Source organism: Pelobates fuscus, chromosome 6, assembly GCF_036172605.1.
Source record: "Pelobates fuscus isolate aPelFus1 chromosome 6, aPelFus1.pri, whole genome shotgun sequence".
NCBI lineage: Eukaryota > Metazoa > Chordata > Amphibia > Anura > Pelobatidae > Pelobates > Pelobates fuscus.
The window spans coordinates 193,662,182-193,681,151 of NC_086322.1; positions in this window are offsets into that span (position 1 = coordinate 193,662,182).

Below are 18,970 nucleotides of genomic sequence, written 5' to 3' on the forward strand. Positions count from 1 at the left end.
CCGTGTTACTTTTGCAGCTGGCCTTATAATGAATCTGCAGTGGTAATAAAGAGCCAGAAGTAGATGATAATTTTCAAATAGTCTCAGCATGAGTGTCTCGGGTCTCAGCTCTAGATTGACTAATCATTTTAAAGAAGATGGTGGGTATGTGCTGTAGGAGTTATTAACCCCTTGAGGACGCGAGACGGTTCAGGACCGTCATCAGCATTTTTCCCTTGCCGACCGACGACGGTCCTGAACCGTCCTAAATTTAAAATGTACTTACCCGATCGCCGTCGTTCCCCCGGCGGCAATCGGCGGTGCTCCCGGTGTGGGGAGACTGCCTGCAGCCCAGACAGTCTCCCCATGGCGTTTTAGGACCCCTGGGGCCATGTGATCGCCCAACAGGGCGACCACATGGTCACAATAGGTGTCCTAGTCTCTGCCTGCAGGGGGACTGTCTGTGCTGACAGTTTTTTTTACATAATGAAGTTATTTTATTGATTGCAATTTAAGGGACCTGCCTGCTAACCCAGGCCGAAAGTCCAGAGAATTTAATTTGCTATCACTGTATTTTACCCTGTAACGTTCTACGACACCCTAAAACCTGTACATGGGGGGTACTGTTTTACTCGGGAGACTTCGCTGAACACAAATATTAGTGATTCAAAACAGTAAAACATATCACAGCGATGATATTGTCAGTGAAAGTGACTTTTTTCGCATTTTTCACACACAAACAGCACTTTTACTGATGATATAATTGTTGTGATACATTTTCCAGTTTTGAAACACTAATATTTGTGTTCAGCAAAGTCTCCTGAGTAGAACAGGACCCCCCATGTACAGGTTTTATAGCGTTTTTGAAAGTTACAGGGTCAAATATATGGGTCAAATATTTTTACATTGAAAATGGGCAGGTTGGTTACGTTGCCTTTGAGAGCGTATGGTAGCCCAGGAATGAGAATTACCCCCATGATGGCATACCATTTGCAAAAGAAGAAACCCCATTTGCAATACCTTGGGTTATGTCCAGTCTTTTTTAGTAACCACTTAGTCACAAACACTGGCCAAAATTAGCGTTCAATTTCGTTTTTTACTTTTTTCACACACAAACAAATATGAACGCTATTTTTGGCCAGTGTTTGCGACTAAGTGGCTACTAAAAAAGTCTGGACATACCCCATATTGAATACCCTGGGTTGTCTACTTTTAAAAAAATATGTACATGTGGGGTGTTATTTAGCAATTTATGACAGATAATAGTGTTACAATGTCACTATTGATACATTTTAAAAATGTATGTTTTGAAACCGCAATATCCTACTTGTACTTACAGCCCTATAACATGCAAAAAAATAGCAAAAAGCATGTAAACACTGGGTATTTTTGAACTCAGGACAACATTTTGAATCTATTTAGCAGTTTTTTCCATTCGCTTTTGTAGATGAGTAAAAGATTTTTCACATAAAATTCAAAAAACGTGTATTTTTTTCAATTTTTCATCATATTTTTTCATTTTTTTAAATTAAATTACATGAGATTATATAAATAATGGTATGTAAAGAAATCCCCTTTTGTCCTGAAAAAAACAATATATAATTTGTATGGGAACAGTAAATGAGAGAGCGGAAAATTACAGCTAAACACAAACACCACAAAAGTGTCAAAAAGATGCCTGGTCGCAAATGTACAACATCGCAAAAAAAGTCCGGTCCTTAAGGGGTTAAAACTATCAGTGACAGGCAGCATAGTGCTCTGTGTCTGAAATGTCCCCCTCCCCTTGATTGCTTCTCTCTCCTGGGGGCACCACTGCTCCACCCTCTGGAGCCAATCATGGCCGCTGAATAGAGAGACCAATAGTATACCTTCACTCATTGTCAGTTGGCTCTGCTGCCCGAATCACATTCCTTCTTAAAGGACACTAGGCATGTGCAAAACATGCTGAAATAGGGCAGATTTCAAATCAGCCCTATTTTTGGCTTGCTTAGATCCTATCAAGTAAGCTTCTCCAAACAGCTATCAATGTGGAGAGAGGGGCCGTACAGAACTGAAAGATATTACAGAATAATGATACAATAATGTTTTACTATATTTTTTGGCTTACCACCATCTCCTCCAGAAAAAATAAATCTTAGTGTTTCTAAACCACTGCAAATTATTTTTCCCCTCCACATAAAACTGAGGAGGAGTTTTCCCAAGTGCCCTTATAGTCAAGCATTCACTGTTACACACACACACACTAAACATTAATACAAAAAAAAAATATATTTTTTTTCTCTTAATATCACAATTTCAAAATTGGGATGTTTGTGCAAAGTGCTTATAAATCACTTACAACATATGGTAAGTCCATTCAGTAGGTATTTAAAAAAAATATATATATATAGTAATATGTATATATTATAATGTATATAATATGTAATGTATAATATATTTGTCATACTGCAAATCAAAATATAAATCATGTATAAGTGAACTAACCACTCACAAACATAGAACAGGCAAAGACTGCTCAGGCTATAGATGCTCCAAACAATCACCTCAATGTGGAACTGAAGTGTATGCTTCCAATGTGTAAAGTTAAGAATGGCAGCAGCTCTGTTACAAACTTTTAATGGTACAAAACCTCTCAATAGTACCTCTGGTGAAGTGATCTCAATGTTTCCCAGTTCAGTTGCCAGCTATGCTGAAACTCTGGGTTTCAATGGCGACTCTGATTTTTCTGGGAGGCAGGGGAATTACATCAGATGTGATGTGATGATGCATTTTGCCAATCAATTTATCTTTTTCAGGTCTGCCCATCTTTTGCTTTGAAAATTTGTATTTTTTATGGCATTCCATTTTCTCATGACATCAATGTACATGTAACCAGCCACTACAGAGAAATACGGTATTTAACTTCCTGATTGTTCTTGGTTCATTGCCCTATATTACTTATTATTCCGCTTTCTGACCTTGACTTGTCTAACCATTCTTAATATCTGTAACTCTGACCTTGGCTTATTTCTTGTTTCTGTGTATTTCTGTTATCCGTGACTTTGGTTTGTTAACATTTATTCCTTGTCTGCTTGCAAACATTCTGACTAAAATCTCAGTACCTGCCCGGTCACTCTAAGGACCAGTATGCATACCTTCCTTGTACTGACATCAGCAGAGAGATTTCACATATCACACAGTAAAGAGGGCCCTGTGAGCACTCTGTACGACTGCAACATGAGAAGGACAAGGCCAGAATAAGAGCCAATTGAGCCTGGTGCTGACAATTATGATGGGCCTAATTACAAAATCTTATCGACAGAAAACACTAAAGGTCATACCTCCCCAAACCTCCTGGAGCCTCTCCGTCCTAGAGAAGGGTAGGAGACTAGTTCTATTTCCTCCCAGGGACTGGACGACTCACAGTACAACTGATTTAAATGAGCCAAACACGACCCAGCAAGGGGTCTCCAAACAATACAATACAAGCCCCTATCAGGAATCTCTGTGCCTGGAAGATAATTGAGTTAAAGACCGGTTAGTTAATTATCTCCGAGGAACAAAGAACCAAACATGAAAGTACCCCAAAACATAATAAAAACATACAATAACCCCACATGTCCTACTTCAGCCCTGATCTGATCACCCAAGTTGTTCAGATAGAGCTCAGATCCATGCAATATAGGGGAAATGCCACCAGGGCAAAGCTCTGAGCGGCCGCACATGTGGTCCTAGCCCAAAATAGTTCCAGAGCATTTGGTGCTTTTGCCGGTCAACTTTCAAGAGTTGCACCCAAAATATGGGGTGCTTATCTGACTCTCAGGCAGCGTTTGTTCCCCTTAGTCTCAGGCAAATTCCCTCTAAAAAGCGCTCTCCTGGCGGGTCGCAAAGTGGTTCAAAAGGTCACCTAGCCAAAAACAGTTTCATAACATTCGCAGCTAAGTACCGCTGAGGTGACCGGGAACCACAAAGTCCTCATGCCGAAATTAGTTCTATAGCGGTCGTGGCTAAATACCGCTGAGGACCATTCGTGGATTTATTCTTGTGAACAGCTGCCAGAGAGCAAGCGTGAGGTTCCATTTGTGAGAAGAGAAAATGCAAAACCAGGGGCACAGAGGGAAAGCTGCTAATGGCAGTTTGCTAGGGTAAATCCCAAATGGGGTCTCAGACCTGGACTATAGTCTGTGGACAGGAGGCCAGCTTCCACACTCCTCCAGGAGTTTGTTGCAAAAGAGCATCCGAGTCCATGAAAAAGAGTGTTTGTCACACGTCCGTGGAAAAGAACGTTTGTCACATACCTTCCCCCTCCTGGGGAGACTAACCAGACCCCAGACCTCCAATTGGTCTGGGTCTGTGTTAGTCTGGTGACCTTTCCCAAAAGGTTCAGTTGACCAGAGGGCCTCCTACTACAAGCTCCTGTTTGTAAATCCAGTGACCTGCTGAGAAGAAAAACTGCTGCACTACACTCTTGGTCGCTGGGGACGGAGAGCGCAAATGTCCTCTCTAGGGGATAACTCCTGCCGCTGGGGAGTGAGACTGACTGTCTCCCCTCCCTGGATCACAATTTGCCGCTGGGGAGGGAGACCAGCTAAATAACTCTCCCTGCCACTGGGGAGGGAGGACGATATGCACCTCTCCCTGGAATGCACACTGTCACTGGGGAGAGAGACCAACCGTACCATACTCTGCCGCTGGGGAGTAAGACAGGCTATCTCCACTCCCAATAATTCGCACTGCCGCTGGGGAGGGAGGACGATAAGCTCCTCTCCCTGGAAGGCACACTGCCGCTGGGGAGTGAGACTGACTGTCTCCCCTCCCTGGAACTCATACCGCCACTGGGGAGGGAGGACGATACTCTCCTCTCCATGGGTTGCCAAGTTCATGAGCTCCATCACTTCGGCAGTGTTATCTGGCAAAACAAGTGTACGTAGTCCTGTTCAAGCTCCCACTCCAGGATAGCCAGAAAAGTCAGATCTCAATGTATTTCCGCTATCTCCATAAGGCCCAAGCTGTCTTTCTTCTCATTGTGGATGCACCAGAAACAGGAACTGCTTGGATTTCCAAATGCCATCCCATGATCAAAAGCCTCCCACTAAAGACCAGGACCATCGCAGTCCTCTCCCTCAATGCATTTGTGCTCGACCAGTCATGGATAGAGGCTTTCTGCATGCCACTGCAAGGCCCGGTATGAGTCATCCAGCCACACTTCCATCATTACCAGCGTCTCCTTTTTTTTAACCTTTAATGGCTGTTCTCCCAGGAATAGCATCTGCAACTCTATTTGTTCCCATCGGTGTTGGTTGGTGGTCGTGAAGGCCCTCGCTCTACAAATATGAATTTTGTCGAGGTCCTCCTTCCAGAGATCAGTTCGGAGCACCACCCTCCATTCTGTTTCTCTCCTGGTTGGGATAGGGTCATTAGTTTCGCTCAGAACCTCCTGTAACCGTTGCTGGAGTCTTGCATCGTAGTGGGATACTGCACTACGGTATGTGCCTTCCATATCCCCACTTCCCATAGGTGGGTGTCCCCAAAGACGGGCTGGTTTCCCCACAGCTAGGAAGCCATCCCACCACTGCCACCAATTGTAGCGGAGTTCCTTGTACCCTGGCTGGGTACCTCCGTCTAGGATTGCTTCCTAGCTGGAACCGGGGAAAACTGCAGCGCTTCTCCCCTAGTCGCCATAGTGTAGTTCTGGGAGTACAACTGATTTTAATGAGCCAAACTTGGTCTTTTATGCACAGACCCCAGCAGGGGATCTCAAAAAATACAATACAAGCCCCTCCCAGGAACCTATGTGTCTGGGAGATAATTGAGTTAAAGATCGGTAAGTTAATTATCTCCCAGGAACATAGAGCCAAACATGAGAACATAAAAGTACCCCAAAACATGATAAAAACATACACTAACCCTACATGTCCTACATCCCCAAACAGCCCTGATCTGAGCACCCAAGTTGTCCAGATAGCGCTCAGATCCATGCAGTAGAGGGGAAATGCCACCGGGGCAAAGTTCTGACCGGCCGTACATGTGAACCACAAACTCCTCCAGCCAAAATTAGTTCCATAGTGGCCGCGGCTAAGTACCACTGATGACCGGCCGTGGACTTTTTCATGTGAACAGCCGCCAGGGAGCCAGTGTTCGGTTCCATTTGTGAGAAGGGAAAGTGCCGAATATTGGGCACCGAGGGAAAGCTGGTAACAGCGCCTGGGCATTGTAACTCCTGAACGGGGTCTCAGACCTGAACCGTAGTTGGTGGGCAGGAGGCCAGATTCCACACTCCTCCAGGAGTTTATGGCAAACTTTCGTGGAAAAGAGCGTTTGTCACACATTGGTGGAAAAGAACGCTTGACACACCCAAATCTAGTGAATAATATATAAATATATATATATATATATATATATATATATAAATAACCGAGGGATATATATATCTATATCCAAGGGATATATACACACACTACATAATTAATGACATACTAGTTTTTTGAGGTTGAAATGTAATAATCTGTAAACATAACACATAATATTATGTTGTATAAATTACAAAGGTCATAGCAGTTCCATATCCACTTTTCTCAGCATTCTTACTTTGTTTTTGTTTTCATTGGATTGAATTGCAATATTACCTTTTTTGTTTATAAAATTTCATGTTTTCTACCTTTTTTCTTATGCAACTCTGTTACCCATGGATCTATTACATTCTGAAAGCAATTATAATCCCCATACACATAACACACATGTGCTTACTGCCACATCTGTCAACTCACTCTTCCCTTGGTGTCACACTGCAGGAAGAGGGGAATCCAATGTTAATTATAAATTAGAAAGGTAGCCCAGGGTTATACTCCTCCCAGAAACTCTGACATATCCACTATTCTTGAGTTAACCCACAATAAAGGGTTGTTTTCTTTCAGCTCAAATTTGTATTATGTCAGACAAACAAATGAGCCTTCTGATCACCCAGTGATTGACAGCTATTTATCTTCTCAAAGACGACTCAAGTCATCTGGATTACATATGGAATTTCCGATGTCTCAGACAACTAATGAATGTTGCAGAGTGGGTACTATGAATCACAGGTATGATTTATTGTTTAACCTGAGCTGTTAAATTAGGGTAGATAACATAGAAGTGTTTAAGTAAATGACATATATTCCTAATCTCATCATGTGTGTATGGTTTACATTTGGTTGTTAGAGCCCTGAGCTAGCTAAGTGATCCCAGGTATGGGATAACAGAAGGCGAGCTGGGGTTACGAGAAGGGAAAGGTCACTAAATATAATCAAACCCATAGCAAAAGAATATATCCAGTGATCAGGATGCCGAAGATGAGCCATATAGTAATTGAAGTTATAGAACCAAGAGCTCAATAACTGTGCAAAATTTTGTAAACTGATGGAGTTTTATAGCACAGGAGAGGTGTACGCCCAGGGCATTGATGCATAATAGGTGTATGCCCAGTTACACATATAGTGATGCATAACTTTGATAAAACGTTTCCCCCCCCCAAAAAAACCCAATGATTTCAACTGTGATGCATTCCTGGGACATTTGCTTTGCTTCAGCTAAGTTAAACAGCAAACATGGTGTGACATTCTTGACATATTAGGTGTGTGCATTTATTTAAGACACATTGCTCGACACAGTGAGGCAGTTTATCTTCTTTTTCAATATTACCTCCAGTTTAAATGGATAGCATGCTCAGGTTCCAAGCTAATTTGATGCCAGAGGGGTATAGGTCATCTGCAGCTAGCTGTTATCCATGGTGCTTAGAAATAAGGCAGTCATCACAGCCTTCAGCAGGTTATATCATTCACGTTGTTTCCATCCTCATACGGTAAGGCATCAGCTCTGTTGAAAAAAATTCTGGTACTAAGAATTTTGTGTTACTCAATACCTTTTCAACAAAATTGCCTGGAGAACAAAATATGAAACGACCTTCTGAAAGAGAAAACAAAATCTTAATTGATGGGCGCGTTGCCTGCGGCCAGTTGTTGGAGAAGTGATTGGCCTCTGGCATTAACATGGCACATCCAAACTGTAAAGATTTGATAGTAGCCAAGACATAACTTGAATTCAGTTTGGGGACATGGTTACATGAACTTGGCTTAAATGGAAATCTTTTCATCATGCTGGGAAAATGTTGAATTTCATTCATATAATGCTTTAAAATATATATATATATATATATCAAGACATTAAAAATACAACTTATATGTCGATTCAGTAAGTGGCATAGGAGTATAAATCGATATTTCGGCAAAGTTACATACAAAATGCAATTCATTACTTGGTGTAACTCTGCTGCAGTTAGTAAACTATAAATGTACTGTCTGTACTGCAAGTACTCTTTAGGAAACTATAGAAACTAGAGCTATGTATGGTTAAAAAACTTGGCTCAGCTGAATAATTTTTTTCCAACTGTTTTTTCCAACAGTGAAATTTAGTTAGCTACCTCCGATGTTCATTCATGAGACAGTTCGGCTCAGCTGAATATCACCCATGGAAAATGATTCGGGATAAAATTCGAAGAAGACAAAAAAGGAGCCTACTTGTGTGCTGCTATTTAAACATGGCCACAATATTGCAACAATATCAGTTATTTTTGCAATACCAATTCTGAGTTTTCAATTTATCATAAGTAGTGATGTACCGAACTGTCCGCCGGCGGACAGTTCCCGGCGAAATTAGCTTGTTCGCGTTCGCCGCGGCGGGCGGACACATGCGCAGTTCGATCCGCCCCCTGACCAAACTTTGACCCTGTGCCTCTCGGTCAGCAGACACATTACAGCCAATCAGCAGCACTCCCTTCCACACCCTCCAACCTCCCTCCCAGCATCCATTTTCGATTCATTCGGAAAATGCATGCTTAGTGAGAGGAGGGAAAGTTTAGCTGCTGCTGATTACATAGGGAAATTGATAGCTAGGCTAGGGTATTCAGTGTCCACTACAATCCTGAAGGACTCATCTGATCTCTGCTGTAAGGACAGCATCCCAAAAAGCCCTTTTTAGGACTAGAACATCAGGCTGCTTTTTTTTTTTTTTTCCTGTGTAATGTAATTGCAGGTGCCTGCCTGCCAGCCTGTGTGTCAGGCTCACAGCATATACTGTGCCCACTTGCCCAGTGCCACCACTCATATCTGTTTTAACAATCGGTTAAGCTTTACATTTAAAATAAATATTTTTTTTTCACTGTAATAGAAGAGCAGTTGCCTGCCTGCCAGCTTCTGTGTGAGGTTGGATGCCTTGCCCATTTGCACAGTCAGTGCCACCACTCATATCTGTTTTAACAATCGGTTAAGCTTTAGATTTAAAATAAATAATTTTTTTTCACTGTAATAGAAGAGCAGTTAGTTGTCTGCAAGCATCTGGGTGTCAGGCCTACTTCAGCGTGTGCCCTGCACAACCCTGCCAGCGTGCTTTGACAGTTGCCAATCATATCTGCTGTCTCTTTAGCGTGCTTTTACAAAGAAAAAAGGTTTCCAGTGTAAGCTAATAGCAGCCAGTCAGTGTCCTTCAAGCGGCTCTGTCAGGCCTTCCTTCAGCGTGTGCCCTGCACAACCCTGCCAGCGTGCTTTGACAGTTGCCAATCATATCTGGTGTCTCTTTAGCGTGCTTTTACAAAGAAAAAAGGTTTCCAGTGTAAGCTAATAGCAGCCAGTCAGTGTCCTTCAAGCGGCTCTGTCAGGCCTTCCTTCAGCGTGTGCCCTGCACAACCCTGCCAGCGTGCTTTGACAGTTGCCAATCATATCTGCTGTCTCTTTAGCGTGCTTTTACAAAGAAAAAAGGTTTCCAGTGTAAGCTAATAGCAGCCAGTCAGTGTCCTTCAAGCGGCTCTGTCAGGCCTTCCTTCAGCGTGTGCCCTGCACAACCCTGCCAGCGTACTTTGACAGTTGCCAATCATATCTGGTGTCTCTATAGCGTGCTTTTACAAAGAAAAAAGGTTTCCAGTGTAAGCTAATAGCAGCCAGTCAGTGTCCTTCAAGCGGCTCTGTCAGGCCTTCCTTCAGCGTGTGCCCTGCACAACCCTGCCAGCGTGCTTTGACAGTTGCCAATCATATCTGGTGTCTCTTTAGCGTGCTTTTACAAAGAAAAAAGGTTTCCAGTGTAAGCTAATAGCAGCCAGTCAGTGTCCTTCAAGCGGCTCTGTCAGGCCTTCCTTCAGCGTGTGCCCTGCACAACACTGCCAGCGTGCTTTGACAGTTGCCAATCATATCTGGTGTCTCTTTAGCGTGCTTTTACAAAGAAAAAAGGTTTCCAGTGTAAGCTAATAGCAGCCAGTCAGTGTCCTTCAAGCGGCTCTGTCAGGCCTTCCATCAGCGTGTGCCCTGCACAACCCTGCCAGCGTGCTTTGACAGTTGCCAATCATATCTGGTGTCTCTTTAGCGTGCTTTTACAAAGAAAAAAGGTTTCCAGTGTAAGCTAATAGCAGCCAGTCAGTGTCCTTCAAGCGGCTCTGTCAGGCCTTCCTTCAGCGTGTGCCCTGCACAACCCTGCCAGCGTACTTTGACAGTTGCCAATCATATCTGGTGTCTCTATAGCGTGCTTTTACAAAGAAAAAAGGTTTCCAGTGTAAGCTAATAGCAGCCAGTCAGTGTCCTTCAAGCGGCTCTGTCAGGCCTTCCTTCAGCGTGTGCCCTGCACAACACTGCCAGCGTGCTTTGACAGTTGCCAATCATATCTGGTGTCTCTTTAGCGTGCTTTTACAAAGAAAAAAGGTTTACAGTGTAAGCTAATAGCAGCCAGTCAGTGTCCTTCAAGCGGCTCTGTCAGGCCTTCCTTCAGCGTGTGCCCTGCACAACCCTGCCAGCGTGCTTTGACAGTTGCCAATCATATCTGGTGTCTCTTTAGCGTGCTTTTACAAAGAAAAAAGGTTTCCAGTGTAAGCTAATAGCAGCCAGTCAGTGTCCTTCAAGCGGCTCTGTCAGGCCTTCCTTCAGCGTGTGCCCTGCACAACCCTGCCAGCGTGCTTTGACAGTTGCCAATCATATCTGCTGTCTCTTTAGCGTGCTTTTACAAAGAAAAAAGGTTTCCAGTGTAAGCTAATAGCAGCCAGTCAGTGTCCTTCAAGCGTCTCTGTCAGGCCTTCCTTCAGCGTGTGCCCTGCACAACCCTGCCAGCGTACTTTGACAGTTGCCAATCATATCTGGTGTCTCTATAGCGTGCTTTTACAAAGAAAAAAGGTTTCCAGTGTAAGCTAATAGCAGCCAGTCAGTGTCCTTCAAGCGGCTCTGTCAGGCCTTCCTTCAGCGTGTGCCCTGCACAACACTGCCAGCGTGCTTTGACAGTTGCCAATCATATCTGGTGTCTCTTTAGCGTGCTTTTACAAAGAAAAAAGGTTTCCAGTGTAAGCTAATAGCAGCCAGTCAGTGTCCTTCAAGCGGCTCTGTCAGGCCTTCCTTCAGCGTGTGCCCTGCACAACCCTGCCAGCGTACTTTGACAGTTGCCACTCATATCTGGTGTCTCTATAGCGTGCTTTTAAAACCAAAACTTTGTTTCCACTGTAATAGAAGAGCAGTTGCCTGCCTGCCAGCTTCTGTGTGAGTTTCACAGTGGATACTGTGCCCTCTTGCCCAGTGCCACCACTCATATCTGTTTTTACAATAGCTTAAGCTTTAGATTTAAAATAAATAATTTTTTTCACTGTAATAGAAGAGCAGTAAGTTGTCTGCAAGCGTCTGGGTGTCAGGCCTACTTCAGCGTGTGCTCTGCAGACCTGTGCCAGTGTGCTTTGACAGTTGCCACTCATATCTTGTGTCTCTATAGCGTGCTTTTACAACCAAAATTTGTTTTTCACTGTTATAGATTGAATAGCAGTTACTTGTCTTCAAGCGGGTGTCTCAGGCCTACTTCAGCGTGTGCTCTGCAGCACTGTTCCAGTGCACATTGCCAATCATATCTGGTGTCTCTATAGCGTGCTTTTAAAAACAAAATTTGTTTTTCACTGTTATAGATTGAATAGCAGTTACTTGTCTTCAAGCGGGTGTCTCAGGCCTACTTCAGCGTGTGCTCTGCAGACCTGTGCCAGTGTGCTTTGACAGTTGCCACTCATATCTTGTGTCTCTATAGCGTGCTTTTACAACCAAAATTAGTTTTTCACTGTTATAGATTGAATAGCAGTTACTTGTCTTCAAGCGGGTGTCTCAGGCCTACAGTGTGTGCTCTGCAGAACTGTTACAGTTCACATTGCCAATCATATCTGGTCTCACAGTAGCTTGCACGCATAGTACCACTAATCCCCCAAAAAATGACAGGCAGAGGCAGGTCACCCCGCAGGGGCCGTCGTGGTCGTGGTGCTGTGATTCCCTTTTGCCCTAGAATAATGCCCAGTTTTCAGAAGCCACGTACCCTGAACTTGAAAAGTTCTGAGGACATAGTTGACTGGCTAACACAGGACACCCAATCTTGTACAGCCTCCGCTCGGAACCTTGACGCACCATCCTCCTCCAGCTTAGCTTCAGGCACCTCTCAAGATACCACTCAGCCGCCTGCTGCCACCACCAAAACTAGCACCACAGCCGCTTTACTTGGTATGTCAGAGGAGTTATTCACACACCCGTTTGAAGAAATGAGTGATGCGCAACCATTATTGCTAGAGGATGTAGATAACAGGGATATGTCTCAGGCAGGCAGCATTAAACACATGGAGGTACGGTGTGATGATGATGATGATGTTGTACCCGCTGCTGCTTCCTTTTCTGAATTGTCAGATACAAGCGAAGCGGTTGATGATGACGATGCGTCCATGGATGTCACGTGGGTGCCCGCTAGAAGAGAAGAAGAACAGGGCGAAAGTTCAGATGGGGAGACAGAGAGGAGGAGGAGGAGACCAGTTGGAAGCAGGGGGGGTCGTCGCAAGGAGCTAGTGGCACAGTCAGACAGCATGCATCGGCACCCGGGGTCAGCCCGACAGCACGCCAATCAACGCATGCTGTGTCCACCACCAGAATGCCGTCATTGCAGAGCTCAGCAGTGTGGCATTTTTTTTGTGTGTCTGCCTCTGACAACAGCGATGCCATTTGCAACCTGTGCCAAAGGAAACTGAGTCGTGGGAGGTCCAACACCCACCTAGGTACAACTGCTTTGCGTAGGCACATGATCTCACATCACAAACGCCTATGGGATCAACACATGAGTACAAGCAGCACGCCTACTCTAAGCCGCCATCCTCCTCCTGGTCCAGCATCTTCAGCCACGTCAACCACTGCTGTCCTTCTTGCCCCCTCTCAACCATCCGCCACTCCGTCTCCCGCCTTGAGCAGTTCCCGCTCATCTGCCCACAGTCATGTGTCTGTCAAGGACATGTTTGAGCGTAAGAAGCCAATGTCACCAAGTCACCCCCTTGCCCAGCGTCTGACAGCTGGCTTGTCCGAACTATTAGCCCGCCAGCTTTTACCATACAATCTGGTTGAGTCTGAGGCGTTCACAAAATTTGTAGCTATTGGGACACCGCAGTGGAAGGTACCCGGCCGGAATTTCTTTTCACAAAAGGCAATCCCCAACTTGTACTCGATTGTGCAAAAGGAAGTCATGGCATGTCTGGCACACAGTGCCAGGGGCAAGGGTCCACCTGACCACTGATATCTGGTCTGCAAAGCATGGTCAGGGCAGGTATATCACCTACACTGCGCATTGGGTAAACCTGCTGACGGCTGACAAGCAAGGAATGCGTGGCATTGCAGAGGAGTTGGTGACACCGCCACGAATTGCAGGCAGTCCTGCTGCCACCTCCTCTACTCCTCCTACTCCATCCTCTTCCATAACCTCCTCGGCTGAGTCCTCTTGTGCCGCTGCTTCTTGCTCCACATCAGCGGCACCCCCCCAGCTCCCCAGGTACTATTCCACATCCCGGATACGGCAGTGTCATGCCGTCTTGGGTTTGACTTGCTTGAAAGCAGAGAGTCACACCGGACAAGCACTCCTGTCCGCCCTGAACGCACAGGTGGAAAAGTGGCTGACTCCGCAGCAACTGGATATCGGCAAAGTGGTGTGTGACAACGGAAAAAATTTGATAGCGGCATTGAAGTTGGGCAAGTTGACACATGTGCCGTGCATGGCACATGTGTGTAATCTGATCGTACAACGCTTTGTGCATAAGTACACAGGCTTACAGGACGTCCTGAAGCAGGCCAGGAAGGTGTGTGGCCATTTCAGGCGTTCCTACACGGCCATGGCTCACTTTGCCGATATCCAGCGGCGAAACAACATGCCAGTGAGGCGCTTGATTTGCGACAGCCCTACACGTTGGAATTCAACACTCCTAATGTTCGACCGCCTGCTCCAACAAGAAAAAGCTGTTAATGAATATTTGTATGACCGGGGTGCTAGGACAGCCTCTGGGGAGCTGGGAATTTTTTTGCCACGTTACTGGACGCTCATGCGCAATGCCTGTAGGCTCATGCGTCCTTTTGAGGAGGTGACAAACCTAGTCAGTCGCACCGAAGGCACCATCAGCAACATCATACCATTTGTTTTCTTCATGGAGCGTGCCCTGCGAAGAGTGCTGGATCAGGCTGTAGATGAGCGTGAAGAGGAAGAGGAAGAGTTGTGGTCACCATCACCACCAGAAACAGCCTTATCAGCATCGCTTGCTGGACCTGCGGCAACGCTGGAAGAGGATTGTGAGGAAGAGGAGTTAGTGGAGGATTGTAGCTTTTAGGAGGAGGAGGAGGAGCAAGACCAAACACAACAGGCATCCCAGGGTGCTCGTTGTCACCTATCTGGTACCCGTGGTGTTGTACGTGGCTGGGGGGAAGAACATACCTTCAATGACATCAGTGAGGAGGAGGAACGGGAAATGAGTAGCTCGGCATCCAACCTTGTGCAAATGGGGTCTTTCATGCTGTCCTGCCTGTTGAGGGACCCTCGTATAAAAAGGCTGAAGGAGAACGACCTGTACTGGGTGTCCACGCTACTAGACCCCCGGTATAAGCAGAAAGTGGCGGAAATGTTACCGAATTACAACAAGTCGGAAAGGATGCAGCATTTGCAAAATAAATTAAAAAGTATGCTTTACACAGCGTATAAGGGTGATGTCACAGCACAACAGGAATCTAACAGGGGGAGAGGTGGAAGTCATCCTCCTCCTCCTCCTCCCACGACCACGCTGGCAAGGACAGGACGCTTTAAAGACGTGTTGTTGATGGAGGACATGCGGACCTTGTGCATCGCCACAGCCCTTCGGAATCCACCCTCAGAGAGCGACTCGACCGACAGGTAGCAGACTACCTCGCCTTAACTGCAGATATCGACACTCTGAGGAGCGATGAACCACTTGACTACTGGGTGTGCAGGCTTGACCTGTGGCCTGAGCTATCCCAATTTGCGATAGAACTTCTGGCCTGCCCCGCTTCAAGTGACCTGTCAGAAAGGACCTTCAGTGCAGCAGGAGGTATTGTCACTGAGAAGAGAAGTCGCCTAGGTCAAAAAAGTCTAGATTACCTCACCTTTATTAAGATGAATGAGGGATGGATCCCGAAGGGACTGACACTGGGCGATACATTCGATTAAAAAAGGCCTGATGAGATGAGCTGCCTTGGGCTAAAAATTGTCCACACGCTGCTGTATTTTAGCTCTGAATGACGTTTGACTTGCGTGACTTATCCGCCACCAACTAGGGTTCAAGCCGCCATGTTTTAGGGCACTTTCTGCCTGTGAAACAAACATCAATTTTTCTGGCCAACAATACCAAATTTTTCAGGCATGTGTACATGCCTAATTTTTAGGCCCACTGGTGCAAGTGGACTGATTACAATTACAGGGCCTCTAAAGAGTCCTGTATTGTTATTTGTCGTCACTACCTTCCCGCGTCGGGAGTGGGTCATTTGCGCCCCTGCTGCCTTCCTTGCATGTGGTAGCTGTTTGTCAGGGATTTGTCAATCCATATCTGCCAAGTGACCCTATGTAGGGGTAACAGTCCCTATTCTGCTCTGTGTCAGTGTGTATCATGGTCTCTGTGGACAAGGAACAGTCTCTATTCTGCTCTGTGTCAGTGTGTATCAGGGGTTTTGAGGACAGGTGTCAATCCATATCTGCCAAGTGACCCTATGTATATCTGCTGTCAGTACACAGGAAAAGTTTAAATATTTCTTGTTCTACGTTCTCTGCAACTCCACGCACCGACTCATCCAATATGTGAAGATCTGGGGTTTCTCTGACTCTCCTCAGTAGTGTATCAAACAGAGTCTGCACTGTGGTAACACGGACATCTTCAGGACATAACTCAACTATTTGCAGATAGGCAGTCTGCAGCTTCTCTTTTTCACCTGTTCTCTTCTTTCTCTTATGCGTATTCTTGTCTATATGCAGGTGGTCTCTTGCCTTTCTTTTAACCAATTCGTTCCTTCCATATGGTTTCAAAAGATCTCTGGCATCATTACTTTCAACGCAAATAACGTCATCATAGTTAGTCTCCTCATTATTCACCGGGAAGAGAGTGTTTGCACTGACTACCCACAGCATGCTCTTGCCATTGCCTACTCCACCTTCAACGACAGGGTGCAAGTCCCAAGGAGAAGGATCATTCACTTTATTATCTGTCTTTATTTCACAAGTAGTGCCTGGAACATCCTCATGGGTGTCAGGGTACCTGTGGTCTCTACCTCCGAAAGAGGTAGAGACTTAGCTGTTCCTCCATGCAGAAGGTCTGATGGCTCCCTTCCCCGCGGTCTATCCGGTCATGCTAGGCCAGCCGCGAGGGAGTGACTGCCTTTTACAGCATCTAGGCAGGAAGTAGTCATCAGGACACTCCCCCGGAACGACCTGTCAGTCAATTGCTGCAGGACCAATCAGGACGCCTCGGAGGCGTGGTTACTGCTCTGAACAGGGTATTTAACAGAGCTTCTTTCATTAGCTCATTGCCCTGTCGTGGTTCTAGCTTGTTCTAGTCACTCAGTGCTTGTGTATTCTATTATCCCTTTTGGTTTTGACCCGGCTTGTTTACCTTACTCTGCTTATCTCTGTTACCCTTGATTCGGCTTGTCTCTCGCTTACCTGTCTTCTGTTACCCTCGACCTCGGCTTGTCTTTGACCATTCTATACTGTACTACTTACGTTAGTCCGGCCATTCTAAGGTCCGGTATACGTATCTGGCTACTGTTTGTACTCTGCGTGTTGGATCCCTGTCCCGATCCTGACATTACGACAGGGCCAATGGATCCTGCAAGTACAAACAGTCAGCTGGCTGCTCCTGATCCTAGGTTTGAAGCCATGGATCACAGAATGGATCAGATGGCGCTTGCGCTACAGGCTCTATTAGCTTGTGCCAATAACCCACCAGAGGAGATACGTAATACCCCTGTTTCTCCTGTCGGTTCAGGTCTAGAGGTAGCCACAGTGGGTGCTTCTTCTCACATTACCCCCCCAGTACGCTATGGTGGGGCTCCTGAGAAGTGTCGTGGTTTTTTAAACCAAATTAGTATCCACTTTGAATTGCAACCTCGCTCTTATCCTACAGATAGGGCAAAAGTAGGATTTATTATCACCCTACTCATTGAGAAAGCTCTGAGATGGGCCAACCCACTATGGGAGAACGATAATCCATTAGTTTATAACTATAACGCATTTGTAGCTGCTTTTAGAAGAACATTTGACCCTCCAGGTAGAAAGGTTAATGCAGCCAGATTACTGTTGCGCCTGAGACAGGAGAACCAAACACTGGTGGATTATGCACTAGAGTTCAGGTCTCTGGCGGCAGAGGTCAAGTGGAATGAGCAGGCGTATATGGATGTATTTTTGAATGGCCTATCTGATGTAATCCTTGATGAGGTTGCTACCAGAGAACTCCCTGAGAATTTAGAGGATTTAATTTCGTTCATCTCTCGTATAGATGAACGTCTAAGAGAGAGACAGAACACTCGAGAGAGGAACCAGAGACCTTCTTTTAGGTTAGCTCCCGCTGTTCCAAGTCCTGACTCCACGATATCTTTGCTTACTGAACCTATGCAGATAGGGTATACCCGCCTCTCTGAGGAGGAAAGACAGCACAGGAGAAGAGAGGGTTTGTGTATGTATTGTGGAGCCAAGGGTCATTTACTCTCGAACTGTTCTAACCGCCCGGGAAACGCTCGCACCTAAGTCTCTCTAGAGGACAGGCCTTGGGTGTTTCTATTTTGTCCTCTACTCCTGATTATAAAGATCACAGGCTTCTGCTACCAGTTTCCTTAACTTGGGGGAAGGAAGTAGTAAGGGCTATGGCATTGATAGATTCCGGTGCTGCTGAGAATTTTATCGACCAAGCCTTTGCTAGTAAGAACAATTTCCCATCCCAGCTAAGGGAGACACCTTTGGCCGTTGAGGCCATAGATGGTAGACCACTACTAGACCCTGTTATCTTTCGTGAAACCATACCCATTAGTTTAAATGTTGGTATCCTACACGTGGAGAATTTATCTCTTCTGCACATTTCGTCTCCTTCCGTTCCCATAGTTCTGGGGTATCCATGGTTGAAAAAACATAACCCTATTATCGATTGGGAGTTAGGAGAGATACTCTCGTGGGGCCAGGGCTGCCAGGATCGGTGTTTGTGCAAGGTTTCTCCATTAGCTAATATTAACATACCGGAGAATCCTACTCAGTCCACAGAAAGACAAATACCAGACCTTTACCTAGACTTAAGGGCAGTGTTTGACAAGAAGAATGCCGATTCTTTGCCTCCACACAGGTCATTTGACTGTAAGATTAAGCTTCTACCCGGCACTATGCCTCCGAGGGGCCATGTATATCCTTTGTCTGTTCAGGAAAACTCGGTTCTAGAGGAGTATATTCGGGAGAATTTAGAAAAGGGATTCATCAGGAGGTCTTCTTCTCCGGCCGGGGCTGGGTTCTTTTTCATTAAGAAGAAGGATGGCACGCTGAGACCTTGTATCGATTACCGAGGCTTGAATAAAATAACTGTCAGAAATGCCTATCCTATCCCACTGATTACCGAGTTATTTGATCGTCTTAAGGGCTCCAAAATCTTCACCAAGTTAGATCTCAGAGGGGCTTACAATTTGGTGAGAATCCAGCAAGG